This window comes from Chiloscyllium punctatum, chromosome 8 (assembly GCF_047496795.1).
Source record: "Chiloscyllium punctatum isolate Juve2018m chromosome 8, sChiPun1.3, whole genome shotgun sequence".
Classification (NCBI taxonomy): domain Eukaryota; kingdom Metazoa; phylum Chordata; class Chondrichthyes; order Orectolobiformes; family Hemiscylliidae; genus Chiloscyllium; species Chiloscyllium punctatum.
In genome coordinates this window covers 125029974-125055565 of record NC_092746.1, presented here as the reverse complement: position 1 = coordinate 125055565, position 25592 = coordinate 125029974, and the positions used below count along the sequence as shown (strand labels likewise).

The 25592-nt window shown below is 42.9% G+C and overlaps 1 protein-coding gene across 6 annotated transcripts in view; it reads right to left on the bottom strand.

Moving 5' to 3' along the window:
- LOC140480880 (uncharacterized) overlaps positions 1-25592 on the bottom strand; it is a 284964-nt gene that overhangs the window by 47272 nt on the left and 212100 nt on the right. The window lies entirely within an intron of this gene.

The window sequence follows — 25592 nt, the reverse complement described above, 5'->3', positions numbered from 1 at the left end:
GATCAGAGTCGTAGAGTGTCGTGCTGGAAAAGCACAGCCAATTAGGCAGCATCTGAGGAGCATAAGCACTTCATCAAAAATGTGGGGTGGGGGGGGCCAAGGGGGCTGAGAGATAAACGGGAGGGGCGTGGGGCTAGGGAGAAGGTAGCTGGGAATGAGATAGGTAGAGGAAGGTGTGGGTGAAGATGATAGTTTGGAGAGGAGGATGGAGCAGATAGGTGGGAAAGAAGATGGACAGGTAGGACAGTTCAAGAGGGCATTGGTGAGTTGGAAGGTTGGATCTGGGGTAAGGTGGAATTAGGGGAAATAAGAAAATGGTGAAATCCACATTGATCCCGAATTGACGAGTCCCAAGGCGGAAGATGAGGTGTTCTTCCTCCAGGTGTTAGGTGGCGAGAGTTTGGCAGTGGAGGAGACCCAGGACTTGCACGTGCTTGGCAGAGTGGGTGGGGGAGTTAAAGTGTTCGGCCACAGGGTGGTGGGGTTGTTTAATTCATGTGTCTCAAAGATGTTCTCTGAAACATTCTGCAAGTTGGTGTCCTGTCTCCCCAGTGTAGAGGAAACCATATCGAGAGCAAAGGGTACCTTGTTGACGAACTGATTAGATCCTGAAACAGAACAGTCAATCATCCAGAACACCAGGGCTGTTAATGTAATATGTTCAAATCAAGCTATCATACAAAAACCAAAATAGTGCCCTAACTTGTTCAGTGGGCAACAGCTTCCCTCTCAGTCACAGTCAGAGTTATGCAACATGGAAACACACCCTTCAGTCCAAATCATCTGTACCGAACAGATATCCCAATCTGACCTAGTCCCATCTGCCAACCATGCAGAATCTTATCAAACACTTTGCTGAAGTCCACAAAGACAACATCTACCACGCTATCTTCATCAATCTTCTTTATCACTTACAGTCATAGACTCATAGAGATGTACAGCATGGAAACAGACCCTTCAGACCAACTTATCCATGCTGACCAGACATCCTAACTTAATCGAGTCCCATTTACCAGCACTTAGCCCATTTCCCTTTAAACCCTTCCTATACATATACCCATCCAGATGCCTTTTAAATGCTGTAATTGTACCAGCCTCCACCACTTCCTCTGGCAGCTTATTTCTTACACGCACCACCCTCTGCGTGAAAAGGTTGCTCCTTAGGTCCCTTTTATATCTTTCCCCTCTCACCCTAAACCTATGCCCTTGAGTTCTGGAATCCCCCACACCAGGGAAAAGACCTTGTCTATTTATCCAATCCATACCCCTCATGATTTTATAAACTTCTATAAGGTCACCTCTCAGCCTCTGACGCTCCAGGGAAAACAGCCCCAGCCTTTTCAGCCTCTCCCTATAGCTCATATACTCCAACCCTGGCAACATCCTGTTTTCTGAACCCCTTCAAGTTACACAACATCCTTCCAGTAGGATGGAGTCCAAAATTGCATGCAATATTCCAAAAGTAGCTTAACCAATGTCCTGTACAGCCACAACATGACCTCCCAAATCCTAAACCCAATGGTCTGACCACTAAAGGAAAGCATATGAAATGCTTTCTTCAGTATCCTATCCACCTGCAGCTGTACTTTCAAGGAACTATGAACCTGCACTCCAAGGGCTCTTTATTCAGCAATACACCCCACGCCTTTCCCAATGCATGTAAATCATGTCCCTCAGAATCGCCTCTAACAATTTACCCATCACTGACATAAGGCCCACTCATTTGTAGTACTTTGGCTTTTCCTTACAGCCTTTCTTAACTGATAACACCACAGCCATCAACTTCCAGTCTTTTGGCACCTCACATGTGGCTATCAGTGATACAAATATCTTAGCAAGGAGCCCGGTAATCTCTTCCCTGGATTCCCACAAAGTTCTTGGAAAAACCTAATCAGGTTCCAGGGATTTGCCTATCTTTTTATACATTTTAATATCTCCAGCACCCCCTCCTCTTTAATATGAACTCTTTTCAGGTCATCGCTATTTATTTCAAGTTCTCTAGCTTCCATGTCCTTCTCCACAGTAAATACTGGGGCAAAATATTCCTTTAGTATCTCACCCATCTCCTTTGTTTCCCAACACAGCCACGTTGATCTTTAAGGGGGCCTATTCTCTCCCTAGTTACTCTTTTGCCTGTAATATATTTATAGAAATTCTTTGAATTCTCTTTAACTCTATTTTGCCAAAGCTATCTCGTGTTCCCTGGTTGCCCTCCTGACTTCCCACTTAAGTATACTCCACTGCCCTATACTCTTCTCAGGATTCACTTGATCCCAGCTGACTATACCTGATACTGACTCCTTTTTCTTGTCCAGAGCCTCAATTTCTCTAACCATTTAGCATTCCCTACACCTACCAACCTTGCCCTTCAAACTAACGTGAATATACTATTTCTGAACTCTCATTATCTCACTCTTACAGACCTCCCACTCCTCAACTGTCCTTTTATCTGTGAATAACCTCCCCCAATCAACTTTTGAAAGTTCTGTCTTATACCTTCAAAATTGCCCTTACTCAAACTTAGAATTTTAATTTTTTGATCAGTTCTATACTTTTCCATAGTTATTTTAAAACAAATAAAATTATGATCACTTGCCCCAAAGTGCTCACCCGCTGACACCTCAGTCACTTGCCATACCTTATTTCCCAACAAAAGGTCAAGTATTGCTCCTTCTTTAGTAGGTAGACCCATATATTGAACAAGAAAGTTTTCTCGTATATACTTAACAAAATCCTTCCCATTCAAGCCCTCAACACTATTACAGTCTCAGTCAATGTTTTGAAGGTTAAAATCCCCGACCACTACAAATCCTATTTTTTTCTCCTGACATACTTGCTTCTCAATTTCCTGCTGACTATTGAGTGGCCTACAATACAATTCCAACAAGGTGACCTTCTCCTTCTTATTTTTAAGTTTCACCCACATAACTTCACTGGACAATCTAAGCGGAATATCCTCCCAACATTCAGCTGTAATATTCTCCCTAACTAAAAATGCCACTCCCCTCCTCTGTTTCCTCCCTTTCTACCCTTCCTATGCAATCCATACTTCAGAACATTAAGCTGCCAAACCTGTCCATCCTTTAGCCACATTTTTTTTAAACTATCATACCCCAGTCTCATGTTCCCAACCATGCCCAAGGTTCATCTGCTTTACTTGTCAGGTCTCTTGTATTGAAATAAATAGTTTAATTTTTCAGTATTGGACATTTATTAGTTTAAAGTCTCCCAAGTAGCACTAGGAAATTTCCCAGCAAACATTTTGGTCCCCTTTCAATTCAGTTGAAATCTGTCCCTCTTAAACATGTTATTTCTATTCCTGAAGACATCAAATTGATTGAAAAATGTGAATCCTTACCGCTTGCAGCAGCTCCTCAGCCATGCATTCATCTGCTGTGTCCTCCTAATCCTACTCTCACTCACTCGTGGCACCAGCAGTACTCCAGATGTTACTATCCTCAATGGCCTCCTTTTTAACTTACTGCCTAGTTTCCTATATTCGCACTGCAGAACGTCATCCCTTTCCTTGCCTGTGTTGGTTGTCACTCTCCCCTTTCAGAACATTCTGCACCATCATCCTTAACTCTGGCACCAGGAAGGCAACACACTGTCCTGATGACTCGCTGACAGCCACAGAAATGTCTGTCTAAGCCCCAGAACACAGAGTTCCCTATTAAAATCAATTGCTTGGAACCTGACATACACCTTCATTACAGTAGACCCACTCACAGTACCAGAAACCTGGCTGTCAGTCCTATAAACGTCTGAGAGGCATCCACCCCACCCCCCACCCCCCCACAGTTTCCAAAATGGCACACCAGTTTGAGATGAGAATACCCACAGGAGACTCATGCACTACCTGGCTACTTCTCCCAGCATTCATAGCAGCCAACCAGCTACTTGACCGAATCATAATCAACCCTACTGCAAAATCGGTATGCCCTGAGATTCTTGGTCCCCATTTCCAGCAAATTTTCAATTCTAAGATGGAATACAGAACATAGAACTGTGCAGCATAATGTTGTGCCAACCTTTATTTTATTCTAACATCAGACTAATCTCCATATCATTCATAGTACTAGCTTCTATGTACCAATCCAAGAGTCACTTAAACATCCCTAATATATCTCAGTCTACTACCACTGTTGGCAGTGCATTCCACACACCCACCATTCTCTGTGTAAAGAACCTACCTCTGATATCTCCTTTAAAACTTCCTCCAATCACCTTAAAACAATGCCCCCTTGTGATAGACATTTCCACCCTGGGAAAAAGTCTCTGGCTATTCACTCTATCTATGCCTCACAACATCTTGTACACCTCTTTCAAGTCACCTCTCATTCTTCTTTGCGCCAATGGGAAAAGCCCTAACTCCCTCAACCTTTCTTCATAAGACATGCCCTCCAGTCCAGGCAGCATCCTGGTAAATCTGCTTTACACCCTCTCTAAAGCTTCATGTAGATTAGATTACTTACAGTGTGGAAGCAGGCCCTTCGGCCCAACAAGTCCACACCGACCTGCCGAAGCGCAACCCACCCATTCCCCTACATTTACCCCTTTACCTAACACTACGGGCAATTTAACATGGCCAATTCACCTGACCTGCACATCTTTGGACTGTGGGAGGAAACCGGAGCACCCGGAGGAAACCCACGCTGACACGGGGAGAACATGCAAACTCCACACAGTCAGTCGCCTGAGTCGGGAATTGAACCCGGATCTCTGGCGCTGTGAGGCAGCAGTGCTAACCACTGTGTCACCGTGCCACCATGCCGCTTCGACATCCTTCTTATAATCAGGCAACCAGAACTGAACACAATATTCCAAGTGTGGTCTAACCAGGGCTCTATGGAGCTGCAGCATAACCTCGTGACTCTTAAATTCAATCTCCCTGTTAACGAAGGCCAACACACTATACTCTTTCTTAACAACCCTATCAACCTGGATGGCAACTTTAAGAGACCTATGACATGGACCCCAAATCCCTCTGCTAAACCAAACAGCCAAGAATCCTGCCTTTAACCCTGTATTCTGCATTCAAATTCGACCTTTCAAAGTGAATGACTTCACACTTTCCCAGGTTGAACTCCATCTGCCACTTGATAAAAAAGAATAGTTGATCTTCCGTAATTACACCGGCACCACTCCCCACCTCTTCCTCCGCTACATTGATGACTGCATTGGCGCCACCTCGTGCTCCCGTGAGGAGGTTGAGCAATTCATCAACTTCACCAACACATTCCACCCTGACCTTAAATTTACCTGGACTATCTCTGACACCTCGCTCCCCTTCCTGGACCTCTCCACCTCCATTAGTGACGACCGACTTGACACTGACATTTTTTACAAACCCACCGACTCCCATAGCTACCTGGATTACACCTCTTCCCACCCTATCTCTTGCAAAAATGCCATCCCGTATTCCCAATTTCTCCGCCTCCGCCGTATCTGCTCCCAGGAGGACCAGTTCCACCATAGGACACACCAGATGGCCTCTTTCTTTAGAGACCGAATTTCCCTTCCCACATGGTTAAAGATGCCCTCCAACGCATCTCGTCCACATCCCGCACCTCCGCCCTCAGACCCCACCCCTCCAACCGTAAGAAGGACAGAACGCCCCTGGTGCTCACCTTCCACCCTACAAACCTTCGCATCAACCAAATCATCCACCAACATTTCCGCCACCTCCAAAAAGACACCACCACCAGGGATATATTTCCCTCCCCACCCCTTTCCACCTTCCGCAAAGACCGTTCCCTCTGTGACTACCTGGTCAGGTCCACACCCCCCTAAGACCCACCCTCCCATTCTGGCACTTTCCCCTGCCACCACAGGAACTGTAAAACCTGTGCCCACACCTCCTCCCTCACCTCTATCCAAGGCCCTAAAGGAGCCTTTCACATCCATCAAAGTTTCACCTGCACATCCACCAATATTATTTATTGTATCCGTTGCTCCCGATGTGGTCTTCTCTACATTGGGGAGACTGGGCGCCTCCTAGCAGAGCGCTTTAGGGAACATCTCCGAGACACCCGCACCAATCAACCAAACCGCCCCGTGGCCCAACATTTCAACTCCCCCTCCCACTCTGCCGAGGACATGGAGGTCCTGGGCCTCCTTCACCGCCGCTCCCTCACCACCAGACGCCTGGAGGAAGAACGCCTCATCTTCCGCCTCGGAACACTTCAACCCCAAGGCATCAATGTGGACTTCAACAGCTTCCTCATTTCCCCTTCCCCCACCTCATCCTAGTTTCAAGCTTCCAGCTCAGCAACTGTCTCCTTGACTTGTCCGGACTTGTCCGACCTGCCTATCTTCTTTTCCACCTATCCACTCCACCCTCTCCCCCTTGACCTATCACCTTCATCTCCTCCCCCACTCACCCATTGTACTCTGTGCTACTCTCTCCCCACCCCCACCCTCCTCTAGCTTATCTCTCCACGCTTCAGGCTCACTGCCTTTATTCCTGATGAAGGGCTTTTGCCCGAAACGTCGATTTTGCTGCTCGTTGGATGCTGCCTGAACTGCTGTGCTCTTCCAGCACCACTAATCCATCTGCCACTTGTCAGTCCAGTTCTGCATCCTGTCAAAGTTTCATTGCAACCCACAATAGCCCTCCACACTATCCATAACTCCACCAATCCATGTGTTACTGGCAAACTTACTCACCCATCCTTCCACTTCTTCATCCAAGTCATTTATAAAAATCACAAAGAGCACACTCCCAGAGACGATTCCTGTGGAACACTACTGATCACTGAGCTCCAGGCAGAATACTTTCCATCTCCTACCATCCTCTCCCTTCGATAGGCCAGCCAATTCTGTATTCAGACAGATAGGTTTCCCTGTACTCCATGCCACCTTTCTGAATAAGCCTACCATGGAGAAACCTTATCAAAAGCCATGTACACCACATCCACTGCTCAACCTTCATCAACGTGTTTTGCCACATCCTCAAAAAATTCAATACGGTTTGTGAGGCATGACATACCCCTCGCAAAGCCATGCTGACTATCTCCAATCAAACTATGGCTTTCCAACTCATCATAAATCCTGTCTCTCAGAACACCCTGCAATACTTTGCCCACTACTGACATAAGACTGACTGGTCTGTAATTCCCAGGATTATTCCTATTCCCTTTGTTGAATCAGGGAATAATATTTGCCACCCTCCAATCATTTGGCACTTCTCCAATGGTCCTCAGTGAGGACGCAAAGATCATTCCCAAATGTGCAGTAATCTCTTCTCTCACTTCCTGTAGAAATCTCAGATATATCCCATCTGGCCCAGGGAATTTATCTACCTTTATGTTTTTCAAAACATAAAAATAACTGAAGCTCATAGGATAACCTGCCCTGTGAAATGTTTGCATGTTGATAGCGATATTCAGCAGCTATGTAGATGGAACCGTTTAACTTTGAAATGAAGAATAGAGACATACACTATTTTCTGAATGAAAAGTGGGTTGGTGGACAGTGTGGAAGGATGTTGCAGGTTGCAAGTTTCAAGGGGACTTGGATAAACTGCAGAACTGGGCTGCAAGGTGACAAATGGAGTTCATTGCAGATAAATGGGTAGTGATTCCTTTTGGGAAGAATAACAGGAAGGCAGAATACTGGGTCAGTGGACAGATTCTTGGTAGTGTGGATATGCAGAGGGATTTGGTGTTCATGTACATAGATCCCTGAGAGTTACCACCCAGGTTGATAGTGCTGTTAAGAAGGCATACAGTGTGTTAGGTTTTATTGGTAGAGGGATTGAGTTCTTCAAACTTACTAACCCATCAACTTATGCCTGTGTCCAAGTCGTTTATAAAAATAACAAACAGCAATAGTCCCAAAACAGATTCTTGTGGCACACCACTAGTAACTGGACTCCAGGCTGAGTATTTTCCATCAACCACCAATCGTTGCCTTCTTACAGAGAGCTAGTTTCTATTCTAAACTGCTAAATCACCTATAATCCCATGCTTCCGCATTTTCTCCAGTAGCCTACCATGTGGAACCTTATCAAAGGCTTTGCTGAAGTCCATGTACACCATGTCAACTGCACTACCCTCATCCATATGCTTGGTCACCTTCTCAAAAATCTCAATGAGGTTTGTGAGACACGACCTGCCCTTGACAAAACCATGTTGACTATTTCCAATCAAATTGTTGCTTGCTAGATGATTATAAATTCTTTCTCTTATAATCCTTTCCAAAACTTTCCTACAATAGACATAAGGTTCACTGGTCTATAATTACCTGGGTCATTTCTACTGCCCTTCTTGAACAAGGGCACAATATTTACAATCCTCCACTCCTCTGCTACTAAACCTGTAAACAATGACAACCCCAAAGATCAAGGCCAAAGACTCAGCCATCTCCTCCCTAGCTTCCCAGAGAATCCTCGGATAAATCCTGTCTGGCCCAGGTGACTTGTCTACTTTCACTCCTTCTAGATTTGATAATACCACTTCCTTTCACGATCCTTTCTAGTCTAATATCCTGTCTTTCTTTCTTCTGCTCTACAATATTCTCCTTTTCCTGAGTGAAAACAGAGGAGATATATTCCTTTATATCTCTCTGATTTCCACAGGGTACACATTCAACTTCCCACTGCTGTCTTTGACTGGCCCTATTCCTATCCTCATCATCTTTTTATTCCTCACACATCTCTATAGAAAGCTTTCATGTACTCCTTTACTCTATTTGCTAAAGACTGTTCATGTTCCCTCCTTGCTCTTCTTAACTCTCTGTTTAAATCCTACCTAGCTACTCTGTAATTCTCCATTACCTCATCTGAACCATCTCGCCTCAACGTCACATAAGCCTCCCTCTTCCGCTTAACAAGAGATACAATTTCTTTAGTAAATCACGGTTCCCTTACCTTATATCTTCCTCCTTGACAGGGACATACCTTTCAAAAACATGCAATATCTGTTCCTTAAACCAGCTCCACATTTTGATTGTCCCCATCCCCTGCACTTTGCTACCCCATTCTATGCCTCCTAAGTCTTGCCTAATCACATAAGATTTGCCTTTCCCCCATCTATAACTCAAACCCTGTGGCATGTATGGTCACTCTCTCCAAACTGCTCACCTACCACTAAATCAAACACCTGGCCTGGTTTGTCATCAAGTACCAGATCCAATGTGGCCTCCCCTCTTGTTGGCCCTTCGACATACTGTGTCAGGAAACCCTCCTGCACATGTTAGACAAAAACTGATCCATCCAACGTACGAGAGTTATAGCATTTCCAGTCAATTTTGGGGAAGTTAAAGTCCCCTATAATGACCACCCTGTTCCTTTCACTCCTGCCCAGAATCGATTTGCCAATCCTCTCTTCCACATCCCTGGAACTTTGTGGAGGCCTATAAAAAACTCCCAGCAGTGTGACCTCTCTTCTCCTATTTCTAACCTCAGCCCATATTACCTCAGTAGACGAGTCCTCGTCAAATGCTCTTTATACCCTCCTTGACTAACAAAGCCACACCTCCCTCTCTTTTACCACCTTCCCTGATCTTAATGAAAGATCTAAACCCTGGAACCTGCAACATCCATTGCTGACCTTGCTCTATCCATGTCTCAGTAATGGCCACAACATCGAAGTCCCACGTACGTATCCATGCTGCAAGTTCACCTACTTTAGAACATAGAACATAGAACATAGAACAATACAGCACAGAACAGGCCCTTCGGCCCACGATGTTGTGCCGAACTTCTATTCTATTCTATTCTATACTTTATTCCGGATACTCCTGGCACTGAAGTAGGCACACTTTGAACTAGCTTGCTGTCTGCCAGCACACTCCTATGACCATGAAATCCTGTCCATGTCCTCCCTACTCTCATCCACCTGTGTACTGGAACGACACCTCAGGTTCCATGGGGGAATCAGATTTAAACTTACAGAATACCAAGAGGCCCGGAAAGACTGGACGTGGAGAAGATGTTTCCACAAGTAAAAGAGACTAGGATCCAACAGCACAAGCTCAAAGTAAAAGTATGGTCTTTTGTACTGAGATGAGGTAGAATTTCTTGAACCAGAAGGTAGTGAATCTGTGGAACTCATTGCTACAGAAGGCTGTGGAGGCCAAGTCATTGAATGTATTTAAAACATAGATATATTCTTGCTTAGTAAAGGAATCAAGGGTTATGGGGAGAAGGCAGCAGATTGGGATTGAGAAACATAGCAACCTTAATCAAATTGAGGAGCAGACTTAATGGGGTGAATGGTCTAATTCTACTCCTATATCTTATGGTCTTATGGAACTGCAAGGTGGAAATTTGATTACTTCTGTTTTCTATCAACAGAGGGTTTGAAAGAAGAAGAGCAGCTTCTCAAAAAACGTAAGTTCCAGTCTGTGTGAAATGTTGTAGATATTTTTAACCAACCTGTTCAGGCATGTTGCAATACACATCTAAAGCAATCAGCCCAGGCCAAGAACTCTTAATTGAGAACCCACTGTGAGAGAAAGACACCTCTGAAGTTCAAACTCAGGGTCTCCTCATTAGAAGATACACACTTTAACCCACTAAGCCATGGACATGGAAGTCCTGGGTCTCCTCCTCTGCCAAATTCAAGCCACACGGCGACTTGCATAAACATCGACTTCACTAGTTTCCAAATCTCCCCTCGCCCCACCTCATCCCAGATCCAACCCTCCAACTTGGCACCATGCTCTTGAACTGTCTACCTGTTCATCTTCCTTCCCATCTATCTGCTCCACCTTCCCCACCAACCATCACCTCGCACCTTCCTCTACCTATTGCATTCCCAGCTACATTCCCTCTAGCTCCATTTCCACCCTCCTATTTATCTCTCAGCCCCATTTCCTCCCCACATTCTTGATGAAGGGCTTATGCCTGAAGCCTCAACTCTCCTGCTCCTCAGATGCTGTCTGATCTGCTGTGCTTTTCCAGTATCTGCGTTTCTCCCATCATGCATCATCTCAAACCTTAAATGTTTGTTTATTTATAGACATCTTTAAGGGCATTTAGTTCTACTCAAAGTTATGTCGAAAAATCCAAAAAAATTAAATGTCCTTTTAAATGCAATCTTAATAGCAGTCTTTCATATGGATTGGCATTATTAATACTACAATCTAATCACCTGAACTAACTAATCTTACTGAAGAGGAATAAGCCTACCTTTTGGGTAGAACACAAATGTATAATTCTGAAGTGAAAATTCAAAGGTGAACTATATCATGTATTTTAATTACCAATGAGGCTGAATGGATATTTCCATCATCTTTTATATTCATTTAATTATGCATTGCCCATTCATTCTCATGCCAAGGCAGAATTTTATTGGCCCTGTAGAGCTTAAAAGAATGGTTAAAACTGAGGTTCTGAGGAAGGGTCACTTGACCTAAAATATTAACTCTGATTTCTCTCCACAGCTGCTGCCAGACCTGCTGAGCTTTTCCAGCAATTTCTACATTTATCCTGAAACACCATTGATAAATTGACAATTGGAAGTTCTAATAAGGATTGCACCAAAGAGGAATATGTTTTAATGTATTAATTGTTGTTTTGTGGGCTTGTATGATACATTTATGTTTTTTTAACTTTTTGTAGCAGCTCTTCAAGTTAGGCTGTTTCATTTAAATATTTCTATTTTGTTAACAGTTACAATAAAGCAGAAAAAAGTTGTTGATATTGAAATGAGTAAGTATTAGAACAAAGAAAAACTAGATACGAATGACATGAGCAATTCTTTACTTTGCATAATACTTGTCATTTCATTGCTACTGCAAAAAGGAGCTATCATTTTATGGCCCAGCACTTTTACCCAACTTGATTTATCAATAAGATCCTTTATCATTGCCTGGCAAAAATTTGCCTCAGTTCTGAAAGCCCAGTTGTGACCCACTTGACAGAGAGTGTAGCAAAGCAAAATATTATTTAACTGGAGAGAAACTCCATTATCATAGTGCAGTACAGAGGGTCCTGGGTATCATGAAAACAGACTACAACATGTTAGTATTGACGGACATCATTTAAGTAGAAAGGCAATTAGGATTGTTTCCCTTACTGTGCACAGTTTTAGTCTTGATTTGGAGGTGCCAATGTTAGACTTGACACACCAATTTATAGTCCAACAGGTTTATTTGGAAGCACTAGCTTTTTGAGCGCTGCTTTTTCATTAGATGGTCGACCACCTGATGAAGGAGCAGCACTCCAAAAGCTAGCGCTTCCAAATAAACCTGTTGGAATATAACCTGGTGTGTTAAGTGATTTTTAACTGAGTTTTAGACTTTTTGTTTAAGAAGCTATGAACTTAATTTACAGAAATTTACAGAAGGCTCACAAGGTTGGTTCCTGGGATATTGGGTTGTTTTATGAGGGAATGTTGATTGGTTTGTCCAAAACCATTGGAGTTTAAATGAATGAATCTTATTTAAAAATGTGAGATACGAAGGGTACTTGACATGGTAGAAGCTTAGAGAATGGGCTGAGTTTTATAGTCACCTGCCAGTATGTGTGAAGTCAAGGGAGAGGGGCACTCATAAAATGGCCTTCTTATTGCCTTCACCCTGCTCCCATATTGTATTCTATTTGACAGTGGATAGGCTAAATGTCAGCCATCTTCATGACCTAGGGCCAACTACAGCTCTTAAGTGGCCAATTAATGGTCCTTTTAGTGACTAATTTCAAATTTGCTGCCATTGTACCCATAGCAGGGGAGGCTATGCCAGACATACAGACTGGCAGCATAGGCTGGTGTTGGGCAAGAGGATCAGGGAACCTCCTTGGAGGTCCCTTGTGTTCATTGGGCACATCTCTATCTGTTCCTCTATCACCCTCCATACTGAGCAACTCAAAACCTGACCCCCTACTTTCTCAGCCCCTCATTTGGATCTGTGAACCAGGAGCCACCCAGATCCTTGACTGTCTTCAAATCTAACACCTTTGGATTCTAACTGTTGTCTCAGCAGTGTCATTGATAGAACCTAGCATTGCTGGGACTGTACAGCTGCCAGTCCCACAAGGTGGATTGCCATTCCTTTATGGTAGTCTCCAATCCACACATGAGGGCAGAAGTCTCAACATTAGTCAGTTAGGTAGGCTTTTGGGGCAGCATGGTGGCTCAGTGGTTGGCACTGATAGCTCACAGCATCATGGTTCAATTCCAGCTTCGGCAAATGTCTATGTGGAGTTTGCACATTCTCCCCATGTGTGCGTAGATTTCCTTCGGGTGCTCCAGTATCTTCCCACAGTCCAAAGATGAGTCAAATATTGTGGCACTGGAAAAGCACAGCAGGTCAGGCAGCATCTGAGCAGCAGTAGAGTCGGCATTTTGGGCATAAGCCCTTCATCAGGAAAGCTTATGCCCAAAATGTTGACCCTCCTGGCTCCTCAGATGCTGCCTGACTAGCTGTGCTTTTCCAGTGCCACTCTTTTCGACTCAGAATCTCCAGCAACTGCAGCCCTCACTTCCCCCTTTTCAAAGTCCAAAGGTGTACAGGTTAGGTGGATTGGCCATGCTAAATTGCCCATAGTGTCCAGGGATGTCTAGGTTAGCGAGATTAGCCATGGGAAATGCAGGGTTACAGGGATAGGGTAATGGGTTGAGTCTGGGTGAGAAGCCCTTCAGAGAGTCAGTGTGGACTTGCTGGGCTGAATGGCCTGTTTCCATGCTGTAGGGATTCTGTTCTATGATTCTCTGGTTGAACGGCTCTTTTTAACCAGGAGAAAGCCTTGTCCATGCTGACCATGCTAGGCGGCACGGTGGCACAGTGGTTAGCATTGCTGCCTCACACCGCCAGAGAACCGGGTTCAATTCCTGCCTCAGGCAACTGACTGTGTAGAGTTTGCACATTCTCCTCGTGTCTGCGAGGGTTTCCTCCGGGTGCTCCGGTTTCCTCCCACAGTCCAAAAATGTGCAGGTCAGGTGAATTGGCCATGCTAAATTGCCCGTAGTGTTAGGTTAGGGGTATGGGTGGGTTGTACTTCGGCGGGTCGGTGTGGACTTGTTGGGCCGAAAGGCCTGTTTCCACACTGTAATGTAACCTGTAATCTATGAACCAAATAATTTCCAGCCTCATGTTCTCCCTCTTGGCAGAAAGGAGAACTCGTGTCAGAATATCAAAATAGTTCCGATTAATTTCTACTCTCAGAAGGTTATTAATTTTTGGAATTCTCTGTCTTAGAGAGAACCAAAAACTGGGCCATTCAATATATTGAAGGCTGAGGTAAACACATCTTTGACCAAAGAGTCAAGGGTAATAGGATGCAGACAGTAAAATGTAGTTAAGGCCACAATCAGGTCAGCCACAATATTATTGAATGGTGGAATAAGTCTGAGCAGCCAATGGTCAACTCCTGCTCCTTTCCCATTGATCTTATGACACAGTAATCAAAAACCTTACAAATATATGAGGGGTGATCCTATAGAGGTTTATAAAATCATGAGGGACATGGATAGGATAAATAGACAAGGTCTTTTCCCTGGGGTGGGGGAATCCAGAACTAGAGGCATGGGTTTAGGATGGGAGGGAAAAAAAAATAAAAGGAACGTAAAGGGCAACATTTTTTGGCAGGGGGTGGTGCATGATTGGAATGAGCTTCCAGAGAAAGTGGTGGAGGCTGGTACAATTACAGCACTTAAAAGGCAACTGGATGGGTATATGAATAGAAAGGGTTTAGAGGGATATGGACCAAATGCTGGCAAATTGTACTAGATTAGGTTAGGACATCTGGTCAGCATGGATAAGTTGGACCGAAGGGTCTGTTTCCATGCTGTACATCTACAAGACTCTCTGATTCTGTAGCTCTATATCTTAATTTATAAATCAGACTAAACTGCACCTGAAAGAAAGTTGCTGGCCACATTCTATGCAATTAACTTGTCAAATTGGCAAATAAACTCAAGCTACTAGTTAACCAATATTACTAGAATTACGCTTGAGCCAAACATTTAATAATGTTAGCACTTAACCTTTTAAGTATGTAGTTTCAATTTTATTCTTTACTCTCTTTCAATAGAAAAGCTGAAGGAAGAAGAAGCAGCTCTTCTGAAAAACTGTAAGTTTTCGAATAAGGAAAAGACCTACAGAGTCTAAAACAAAAGAGCTCAATTTAAAAATAAGGGAATGCCACTTAGCATCAAGATGAGGATGATTTTCTTTTTCCAGAGGGTTGTAAAAGGTTTGAACTCTCTACCACAGAGGGCTGCAGAAACTCAGCCTCTAAATACGTTTAAAGTAGAGACTGATAGATTTCATATTACCAGTAACATCAAGAGTTATGGGGTAGTATGGGAAAAATGTATTGAAGTGTATGATCAGCCATGATCATGTTAAACGGTAGACAGGTCGTTGTGATAAATGGCCTACTCCTATTCTTATGTTCGTACATTCTTACAAGTCGTTTTTACATTTTAACGATAATGGTGTAGATTTCCATGATGTCAGAAAATCTGTAAAAATAGTGACTGGGACTGAATTCCAGGGTTAATTTGTGGTATCCAGTTTCTGTTAACATGGATAAGGGTCTGGACTCTTGTGGGTGACCAGCCTGCATACACCATTACTGACCAGGCTCATCCCATTGTTAGAACAGGCATCTCATGGAGTTGGCCCAACATTCCAAAAAGCTTATTCAGAGACAGTCAAGAGGGGCTGGGTCTGGATGTGATGCTTTTCAGATGCTGACTCAATGGGCCAAATGGCCTCTTTCCACAATGCAGTGATTCTATTATCTATTCTATATCACCAATGTGTCAATTGATCAAATTTTCAAAGTTTCAAGAGCAGAAACTACAAGCATTTGACAGTCATTTATCTTGTGCAATTCAAAACAGAACAATGAATAAATAATTCTAAAAAATATCTGTCAATCAAGTAGCATTTTCTCTTGGGCACAGTTTTCTCAGACTACAGATGTCTAGGCTCTAGCCAATTCTCATTATCCATTTTTGTTCTGTACAGAATACTGTATACACTAAGACATGGAAGTGACAGAGGTTGGCACAAAGTGCATGAGGAGTTGTGGGAGGTGGGTGGAGGGTAATAGGTTGGCATAGAGGGTATGAAAGCCATCAAGGGTAAGAGGAGAGAATGCACAAATTAGCATGGGTGTATGAGGGGTAAGAAAGGAGAGGGATGGATGGTTGTTTTCTGCGTTTGTTGCGTTTAATTCACGGCAGGCTTTTTAAACAGTTTATCTTGGCACTCGCCAGTCCCTATGACTGCCTCCAATTTGTTCCTGACAGTAGGTACCTGCACACCCCCTCCCCAATCCTGGAATGAAAACTCTACCTTGACAAGCACTTTTGGCGAGGAAACTTGCCAACACCTTCCCAATGTAACAGTGCAGAGTAACACTGTTGTCTAATACTACTACTCTAATACTAATGAGTCGATTATGACTCATGTCATAGTCTGTGAAGTCATAGCTTTGTCAGTATGTTTCCAAACCCTTACACTGAACTTCTGCTTTCATGTTCTGCCACAATATTGTTAATTTTATATAATGTACTAGAGCTGCAAAATACATTTTAACCAACATCTCATGATAGCACATTGAACTTTAGAGAAAGGGGGGGGTTGCATTTCTTCCTCTGTACCCTGGTTGAATAGTCCATAGCTACTCCCAGAAATAATACACATGTGAGGCCTTAATAGTCTGAGAGTGGAACATCCATCCATCAGCAACAGGAAGCCTGCCCCAACTCCCACCCATTTTGCACACCTCTAGCTTCTGCCATAAAATCTTCCAGGTTGGCCACCTTCCTTCTGTCTCCTCCAGCCTCACATATTATCATGGCCGTGACAGAATGAGGTCCTTAAGTGGCCATGAATTTGGCTAGAGTTAAGGGTTAATGGCTATTCCAGGCAATGACTGACTCCAATAAGAGACAATCTAACCAACATCACTTGACATTCAATGGCATAATCATCACTGAATCCCTGACTATCAATATCCTGGCATTATCACTGACCAAATACTGAACTGGCTATAAAAACACAGTGACTACAACAGCAGGTCAGAGACTAGGAATACTGAAGCAAGTAACTCATCTCCTGACACCCTAAAGCCTGTCTACCACATACAAGGCACAAGTCAGGAGTTTGATGGAACATTCCCCACTTGCCTGGATGTGAGTTGTGCCAATGACACTCGAACAGCTGAACACCATCCAGAACAAAGTAGCCCACTTAATTGGTATCACATTCACATTCACTTTCTTCACCACCGGCACTCAGTAGCATCATCTACAAAATGCACTGCAGAAATTCAATAAAAATCTTTAGACACCATATTCTAAACCATCAACCGCTTCCATCTAGAAGGACAAGGGCAGCAGATACATGGGAACATTACTGCCTGCAAGCTACTCAGCATCTTAATATGGAAACATATCGCCATTCCTTCAATGTCACTGGGTGAAAATTCTGAAATGGACTGCAGTGGTTCAAGAAGGCAGCTCACTACCACCTTCTCAAAGGCAACTAGGGATGGGCAATAAATGCTCACTTTGACAGCAATCCCTATATTCCATGAGTGAATAAAAGAAACAAGCTTCAGGGTGGAGGAGCTGCTTGACGCCTTACCCACCTGCTGTTAGAGCAAAGAACAAAGAAAATTTACAGCCCAGGAACAGGCCTGAGCCGATCCAAATCTATTGTCAAAACCTGTCGCCCAATTCATAGAACATAGAACATAGAACATTACAGCATAGTACAGGCCCTTCGGCCCTCGATGTTGCGCCAACCTGTCATACCAACCTGAAGCTCATTTAACCTACACTATTCCATGTACGTCCATATGCTTGTCCAATGACGACTTAAGTGTACTTAAAGTTAGCAAATCTACTACCATTGCAGGCAAAACATTCCATACCCTTACTACTCCCTGAGTAATTCCTAAGCAACTGTATCCCTCTGCTCCCCACCTACTAATGCATCTGTTCAGACGCATCTTAAATGAATCTACCGTGCCTGCCTCTACTACCTCTGCTGGCAATGCGTTCCAGGCACCTATCACCCTCTGTGTAAAGTACTTGCCGCGTATATCCCCCTTAAACTTTTCACCTCTCACCTTGAAAGCGTGACCTCTTGTTATAGAATCCTTCACCCTGGGAAAAAGCTTATCTCTATCTACCCTGTCTATACCCTTCATGATTTTGTAAACCTCAGTCAGGTCCCTCCTCAATCTCCTTTTTACTAATGAAAACAAACCTAACCTACTCAACCTCACCTTCCATACTAGGCAACATCCTCGTAAATCTTTTCTACACCTTCTCCAAAGCACCTACATCCTTTTGGTAATGTGGCGACCAGAACTGTACACAATATTCTAAATATAGCCGAAACAATGTAGTGGACAATTTTAACATGACCTGCCAGCTCTTATACTCAATACCCCGTCCAATGAAGGCAAGCATACAATATGTCTTCTTGACCACTCTATCCACCTGTGCAGCAATCTTCAGGGAACAATGGACCTGAACTCCCAGATCTCTCTGCTCATCAACTTTTCCCAAGGCTCTTCCGTTCACTGTATAATTTGCTCTAGAATTAGACTTCCCAAAATGCAGCACCTCACATTTGCCTGGATTGAATTCCATCTGCCACTTCTCCACCCAACTCTCCAGTCTATCTATATTCTCCTGTATTTTTTGACAGTCCCCTATGCTTTCTGCTACTCCACCAATCTTTGTGTCATCTGCAAATTTGCTGATCATACCAACAGTGCCCTCTTCCAGCTCATTGATGTATGTCACAAACAACAGTGGCCCCAGCACTGATCCCTGTGGAACACCACTGGTCACCTTTCTCCATTTCAAGAAACTCCCTTCAACTACTACTCTCTGTCTCCTGTTGCTCAACCAGTTCTTTATCCACCTAGCTAGAACACCCTGCACACTTCACTTTCTCTATTAGTTTACCATAGGGAACCTTATCAAACACCTTACTAAAGTCCATGTATATGACATCTACAGCCCTTCCTTCATCTATCAACTTGGTCAGTTCCTCAAAGAACTCTATTAAGTTGGTAAGGCATGATCTACCCTGCACAAAACTATGTTGCCTATCACTGAAAAGCCCATTCTTTTCTAAATATAAATAGATTTTATCTCTCAGTACCTTCTCCAGCAACTTTCCCATCACTGACGTCAGGCTCACTGGTCTATAGTTAGCTGGAATATCCCAAACTGCCCTTCTTGTACAGGGGGACAACATGAGCAACCCTCCAGTCCTCCAGCACCTCACCTGTGTTTAAAGATGCTACAAAGAGGTGAATGAGGTACAGATTTGAGGTGGTGGACTGGTCACTTGTTTGAAGTGTCCCAACCTTCAAACATATCAGAAAGGGTGCTGTCAATTAATTCAAAAGTGTTTTCAGATGACTTGGAGCACATATTTAATGCAGGAAAGTTACTCACAAACAGTTTTAGGAATAGAGGTCTGTGGAAGCACAAACTCTGAGGGAGATTTTGGTGGTCAAAGCTTGCAATGTATAAACAGAAGATTACACCAAACTGTGAGTTCTTCAACAGATTGAATCTTCAAATCATTACATGCTTGATATTTGTTGTGGCATGTACAAACTATTAATCCAACATTTTCTTACTCTAAAATAGTGCAGCAACAACGTCAACAAGATTTACTCCTTGAAACACGTAAGTGCCAAATTGGAATCAAAGCTACTTCATATATTTATAATACTTTTGAAAAACAGAGCAACTTGAGGTCAACTCATTACTTTAAATCTGCTCAAAAAGCCATGTCATAGAGCCAAGGAGTTCTTCAACACAGAAAAAGGCATTTTAGCCAAACGAGTCTTTACCAGTCAAAAACCACAATCTAACTATTCTCAAAGTTAGAAATCACACAATACCAGGTTATAATCCAACAGGTTTATTTGGAAGCAGTAGCTTTCGGAGCATTGCTCCTTCATCAAGTGGTGATGCAACTGAAATTATATATTGAAAAAGACCTGGATTGTTTGTTAAGTCTCTCATCCTTGAGAATTACCATGTTGGTTTTAGTTCTTTCATACGTAAATCCCAGAATTTTTTTTTAAAGTTACATTCTCAAGGGAACTTTAACAATAGGTGCCATGTCGGCCCAGATAATGTATTGAAGATGTGAGGTGCTCTGTGTGAGGCTGTCTGTGCTCCAATGTTCAGACTGATTCTATTTCTAAACAATGGATTTATAGGATCATACATGGACTCATGTAGTTTTGGAGCAAAATAAAATGTAATTCTGCAAGTACAAATTCACCCCATAAACTGAAGTGTGTGTGTGTGTGAGAGAGAGAGAGAACGGGGGTATAAGTCTGTGAGAGGGTACATGTGTGGCTGTGAGTGTGGGTGTATATGTGTGAGCATATGAGAGACAATGTATCTGTACAGGCTCTATCTCCGTAACCATCGAAATTCATCCATTTTAAATATATATCCAGCCCTCTTTCAAAACCTTCCATGGAATCTGCTTCCACTGCTCTCCTTGGCAGTGTATTCCAAATCCCAACAATTCACTGATTAAGGAAGTCTCTCCTCATCTCACCCCGAGCTCTCTTGCTCATAATCCCAAAATTGTGACTCTAGTTTCTGACATACCGATTTCCTCTCATTCTTCTAAACTCCAGAGAGTATAGAGGTAAAAACAATGACTGCAGATGCTGGAAACCAGATTCTGGATTAGTGATGCTGGAAGAGCACAGTAGTTCAGGCAGCATCCAAGTAGCTTCGAAATCGATGTTTCGGGCAAAAGCCCTTCATCAGGAATAAAGGCAGTGAGCCTGAAGTGCAAGCTCATTGCCTTTATTCCTGATGAAGGGCTTTTGCCCGAAACGTCAATTTCGAAGCTAATTGGATGCTGCCTGAACTGCTGTGCTCTTCCAGCACCACTAATCCAGAATCCAGAGAGTATAGGCCTAAACTGCTCAGTCTCTCTGCAAAAGGTAAACCCCTCATCTCTGGAATCAATCTAATGAACCCTCTCTGAACTGCCTCCATTGGAATTACATTCTTCCTCAAGTAAGGGGACCAAAATTTAGCACAATACTCCAAATGCAGTCTCATTAATGACCTGTGCAGGTGCAGCAACAATTTCCTCATGTCATGCTCTATTCCTTTAGGAATAAATACAAACCTCCATTTGCCTAACCTATTACCTTCTGTATCCAGACTAATCTTCTGTGACTCATGCACAAGGATACCCAAACCCCTCTGTACTGAAGCACTCTGAAGTTTCTCTGCAATTAGATAATAAGTGTCTCTCTATTCCTTCGACAAAATGGATCATCTCATACTTATCTACAGTAAATTTTATCTGCTATGTCCATTTACCCAACCTATCCATATCCATCTGTACATTTCTTATTTATTCATTGCAACTACTTTCCCACCTATTTTAGTGTCATCTGTAAATGTAGCTTTCTAGCTCTGCACTCAAATCATTAATATAGATTGTATAGATTTTTTCCCCGGGTACAACAGAGTGTTACAAGGGGACATAAATTTAAGGTGAAGGGTGGAAGGTATAGGGGAGATGTCAGGGGTGGGTTCTTCACCCAGAGAGTGGTGGGGGCATGGAATGCGCTGCCCGTGGGAGTGGTAGAGTCAGATTCATTGGCGACCTTTAAGCGGCATTTGGATAGGTACATGGATGGGTGCTTAATCTAGGATAGAAGTTCGGCACAACATCGTGGGCCGAAGGGCCTGTTCTGTGCTGTATTGTTCTATGTTCTATGTTCTATAAATGGTTGGAGCCTGAGGACTGAACCTTGTGACACTCCACTAGTTACAGCTTAACAACCAGAAAAAGACCCATTTATCCCAACCTTCTACTTTCTGTTGGTTATCCAATCCTCTATCTCAGCTAATAATTTATCTCTAACCTTTGTGATCTTAACTTTTCGTGTGGCATCTTATTGAGTGCCTTCTGGAAGCCCAGATTCTACATTCACAGGACCAACCTGATTGACATTGCTTGTTACATTTCTGAAGAACTCTAGCAAATAATACAAATATGACTTACCTTCATAAAACCATGCTGGCCTGAAGGATACTGTTAAAGGGCATCTGTATCACTCTTATTAATGACTATCTTAACTTTCTATTTCCAATCTCTACCCAAAGTGATTCCAAATCCTGATCTGAACCAAGATCATCTCTATCTACTGTGGCATGAAATCTCTGATTCACAATAGTATCATTCTACCTTTGCCTCACTTCCTGATCTGCTTGAATGTCAAGCATCTCTCAATACTTCGGATTCATTGTTGTGGTTCTGTTCGCCAAGCTGGGAATTTGTTTTGCAAACGTTTCGGCCCCTGTCTAGGTGACATCCTCAGTGCTTGGGAGCCTCCTGTGAAGCGCTTCTGTGCTGTTTCCTCCGGCCGGAGGAAGCGCTTCACAGGAGGCTCCCAAGCACTGAGGATGTCACCTAGACAGGGGACGAAACGTTTGCAAGACAAATTTCCAGCTCGGCGAACAGAACCACAACAACGAGCACCCGAGCTACAAATCTTCTCCCAAACTTTGAACTTAGGATTCAATTGTTGTCATCCTGAAACATCTCTTTGTAATGGCTAACAGATTCTAGTTAATTACTTCAATCCACTTTCTATTCATTTATAAATGCTATGCACATTCAAATGCATTTTGTGTTGTCTTTTTGTTATCTTTGTACTGTCTAGTCTTGATGATAAATAGTTTGTTTAGATAGGGTAGACAGTGAAAGTCTTTTTCCTAGGATGATGATGTCAGCTTGTACGAGGGAGCACAACTACAAATTGAGGGGTGATAGATTTAAGACAAATGTCAGAGGCAGGGTTCTTTACACAGAGAGTGGTAAGGGCATGGAATGCCCTACCTGTTAATGTAGTTAACTCAGCCACATTAGGGAGATTTAAACATTCCTTAGGTAAGCACACGGATGATTTTGGGATCGTGTAGGGGGACAAGCTGAGGATAGTTCACAGGTTGGCGCAACATCAAGGGCCGAATGGCCTGTTCTGCGCTGTATTGTTCTATGTTCTATGTTCAATCTACCCTTTCCTGTCATTCATTGATCCTCATTTCCAATGTTACTATTTTCCTGTCTTACCACGTTTTATTTTGAAATGTCATATCTTTCTATATTTGACCCCCTTCTCTCCAAGATTTAAAATCCTCTCCACTTTTCTGGTTCTGCAGTTCACAAGAACACCACTTCTGGCAATGGTTAGGTGCAAACTGTACAGACCCCACTTTGCCCAGAGTGGTGCCATGGTCCACAACCTAGAACCCACTTCTCTCACACCAGTCTTTGAGCCATGCTAATTTGCTAGATTAGGTAATAATCCAGAGATTAATCCCTTTGAGGTGTTGCTTTTTTAGTTTTTGGTTCTTTCTCCATACATAACATCCATCCTAGTTTTATCTATGTTGTTGGAATCAACATTGGCCACAACCATTGGTTTCTGCCCCTCCCGCTGCAATTTTTTTTCCAGTCCTGAGTAGATGTACCAAATCCTGACACTGGGGAGGTAACAGACCCATGTGCACTCCCATTCTCTGCTGCAGAGAATAATGTCAATCCTCCTCATTATACAATTGTTATCTGCTTGTACGTTTTTTGTTGCACTCCCATGTGGGTGGGTTCCTGCACTGTGGTGCCATGTCAGTTTGCTCAACCACCCTGCAGTCCCAATTGTCCAAACAGGCTGAGAGACATGCTAAAACTTGTCATACAGTTATATTGCATACGTCTCCTGAATTACTGCCCTCTAGATCTCCTTATCTGTCTTAGGTGCAGCACACCCTCCTGCCTCAGAACACTGAGGTAAAAACAATGACTGCAGACGCTGGAAACCAGATTCTGGATTAGTGGTGCTGGAAGAGCACAGCAGTTCAGGCAGCATCCAAGGAGCTTCGAAATCGACGTTTCGGGCTTTATTCCTGATGAAGGGCTTTTGCCCGAAACGTCGATTTCGTAGCTCCTTGGATGCTGCCTGAACTGCTGTGCTCTTCCAGCACCACTAATCCAGAATGCCTCAGAACACTGACCAAATGAGAAGATCCTAAATGGTGAATCTGCCTCTTGGTTTAAAGAATCTATGTAATTTCACCATTCTTTGATGAATTACAGTGTCTGCACTTCTAAACTCTGAATCAAATCTGTATGAGTCTCAAACACTTATTACTGACCTATTTTCCCTGCATCACAAAGGTTTCAATGCAGTCACACTTGCTGCAGCCTTAACACATCATCCATCCTGCCACCATGAATGAGTTTTATTATCTAATTGGATTAATCATGTACTTATGCAATGCTCAGTAATTTTAAATTTATTTATTTACAATGTTTTTATCAACTAAATACTGATATTCTATTTCAACAGAAAAATCACGCCAACAAGAATGTATAATTAGACAAAGTAAGTTTTGGAATTTTCCCTTTTAAAATTGAAATATTCATAGTAATTCAAAATTATTAATTGTAGAAAGTTCTTTGAGATATTTTAACATGATTAAAAACCACTTTTTTAATGCTTGTACTATTTATCACCACTTCAAAAATCAATGTTGGAGTCTTAGGGCTTTCCAGTCCCCTGTCAGTATAATAAATGTGATTCTGACAGACTCCCCAGGTATATCATCACTCTCATTACCTGGGGAGTGGGATGTACTAAATGAACTGTTGCACTGTCTGGTGGTCACATATTTGCATTCTTGTTTAAGCTCTTCAGTTGAAGACTGACCACATCCACAAACATGTGAGCCATAAAGCCCTCAACCTCCTGTGTGCACGCTAATGCCAACTGCTGCCTAAACTCTGAAACCCAGAGTTGAAGCAACTATGACACTTGTTGCACAAATAGTTGTCAAGGACACAGAAAGCATAGAGTGGCATTGAATAGAATTTGGCATGCACTCTATGGAGAAGCTCTGCCAGTTCTATATCTATTTTGCTGTTGCTATTAATAAAGGTTTTGGTTAGTTCAATTGGCTGGATGGCTGGTTTGCAATTCAGAGTAATGCCAACAGTGCAGGTTCAATTCCCACACCAACTAAGGTGTGGTGATTCTCAGGTTAAGCCATCACTGGTCACCCCTTTCTCATGAGAGAGCAGTCTACTGGGATAATGACACCTTTGTCATTACCAATAAACTTTATTGCTGCTAATAAACCTTCCTTCTTTAATGAGCTTTACCAGTACTAATAAACATTATTATGAATTATAATGAACATTACCTTAGTTTACTGATGAGACAGATGGATATTAAACCTTTATGAATATTAATAAAGTTTAAAAATGAAAGTCAAGATTCACCAGACATTCCTTTATGTTTGCTTAGACCCAGTCCCTGAATTGGAAAGTTCCTTACTTCTGCCACAATGTTACCATTGCAACTTCATCAGAAGTGCTGTGGGAAACCCCATTTATAATGCACAGTCCCACTGTTAGTGCCACATTCTCCAGGATGTGAACCAACAAAGTGAGTTCACGATCTTTGTTGTCAAAGAAAGTTTTTTGCAACTTAGAATGTTGCAATTTTGGAAGAAGGGAAACACAGCAGCAATGCTCAGTAGTCAATCATCTTTGATGCTGATTTGCTTTTGCCTACTCTTTTTCAAACTCAACAGCATTGTGGA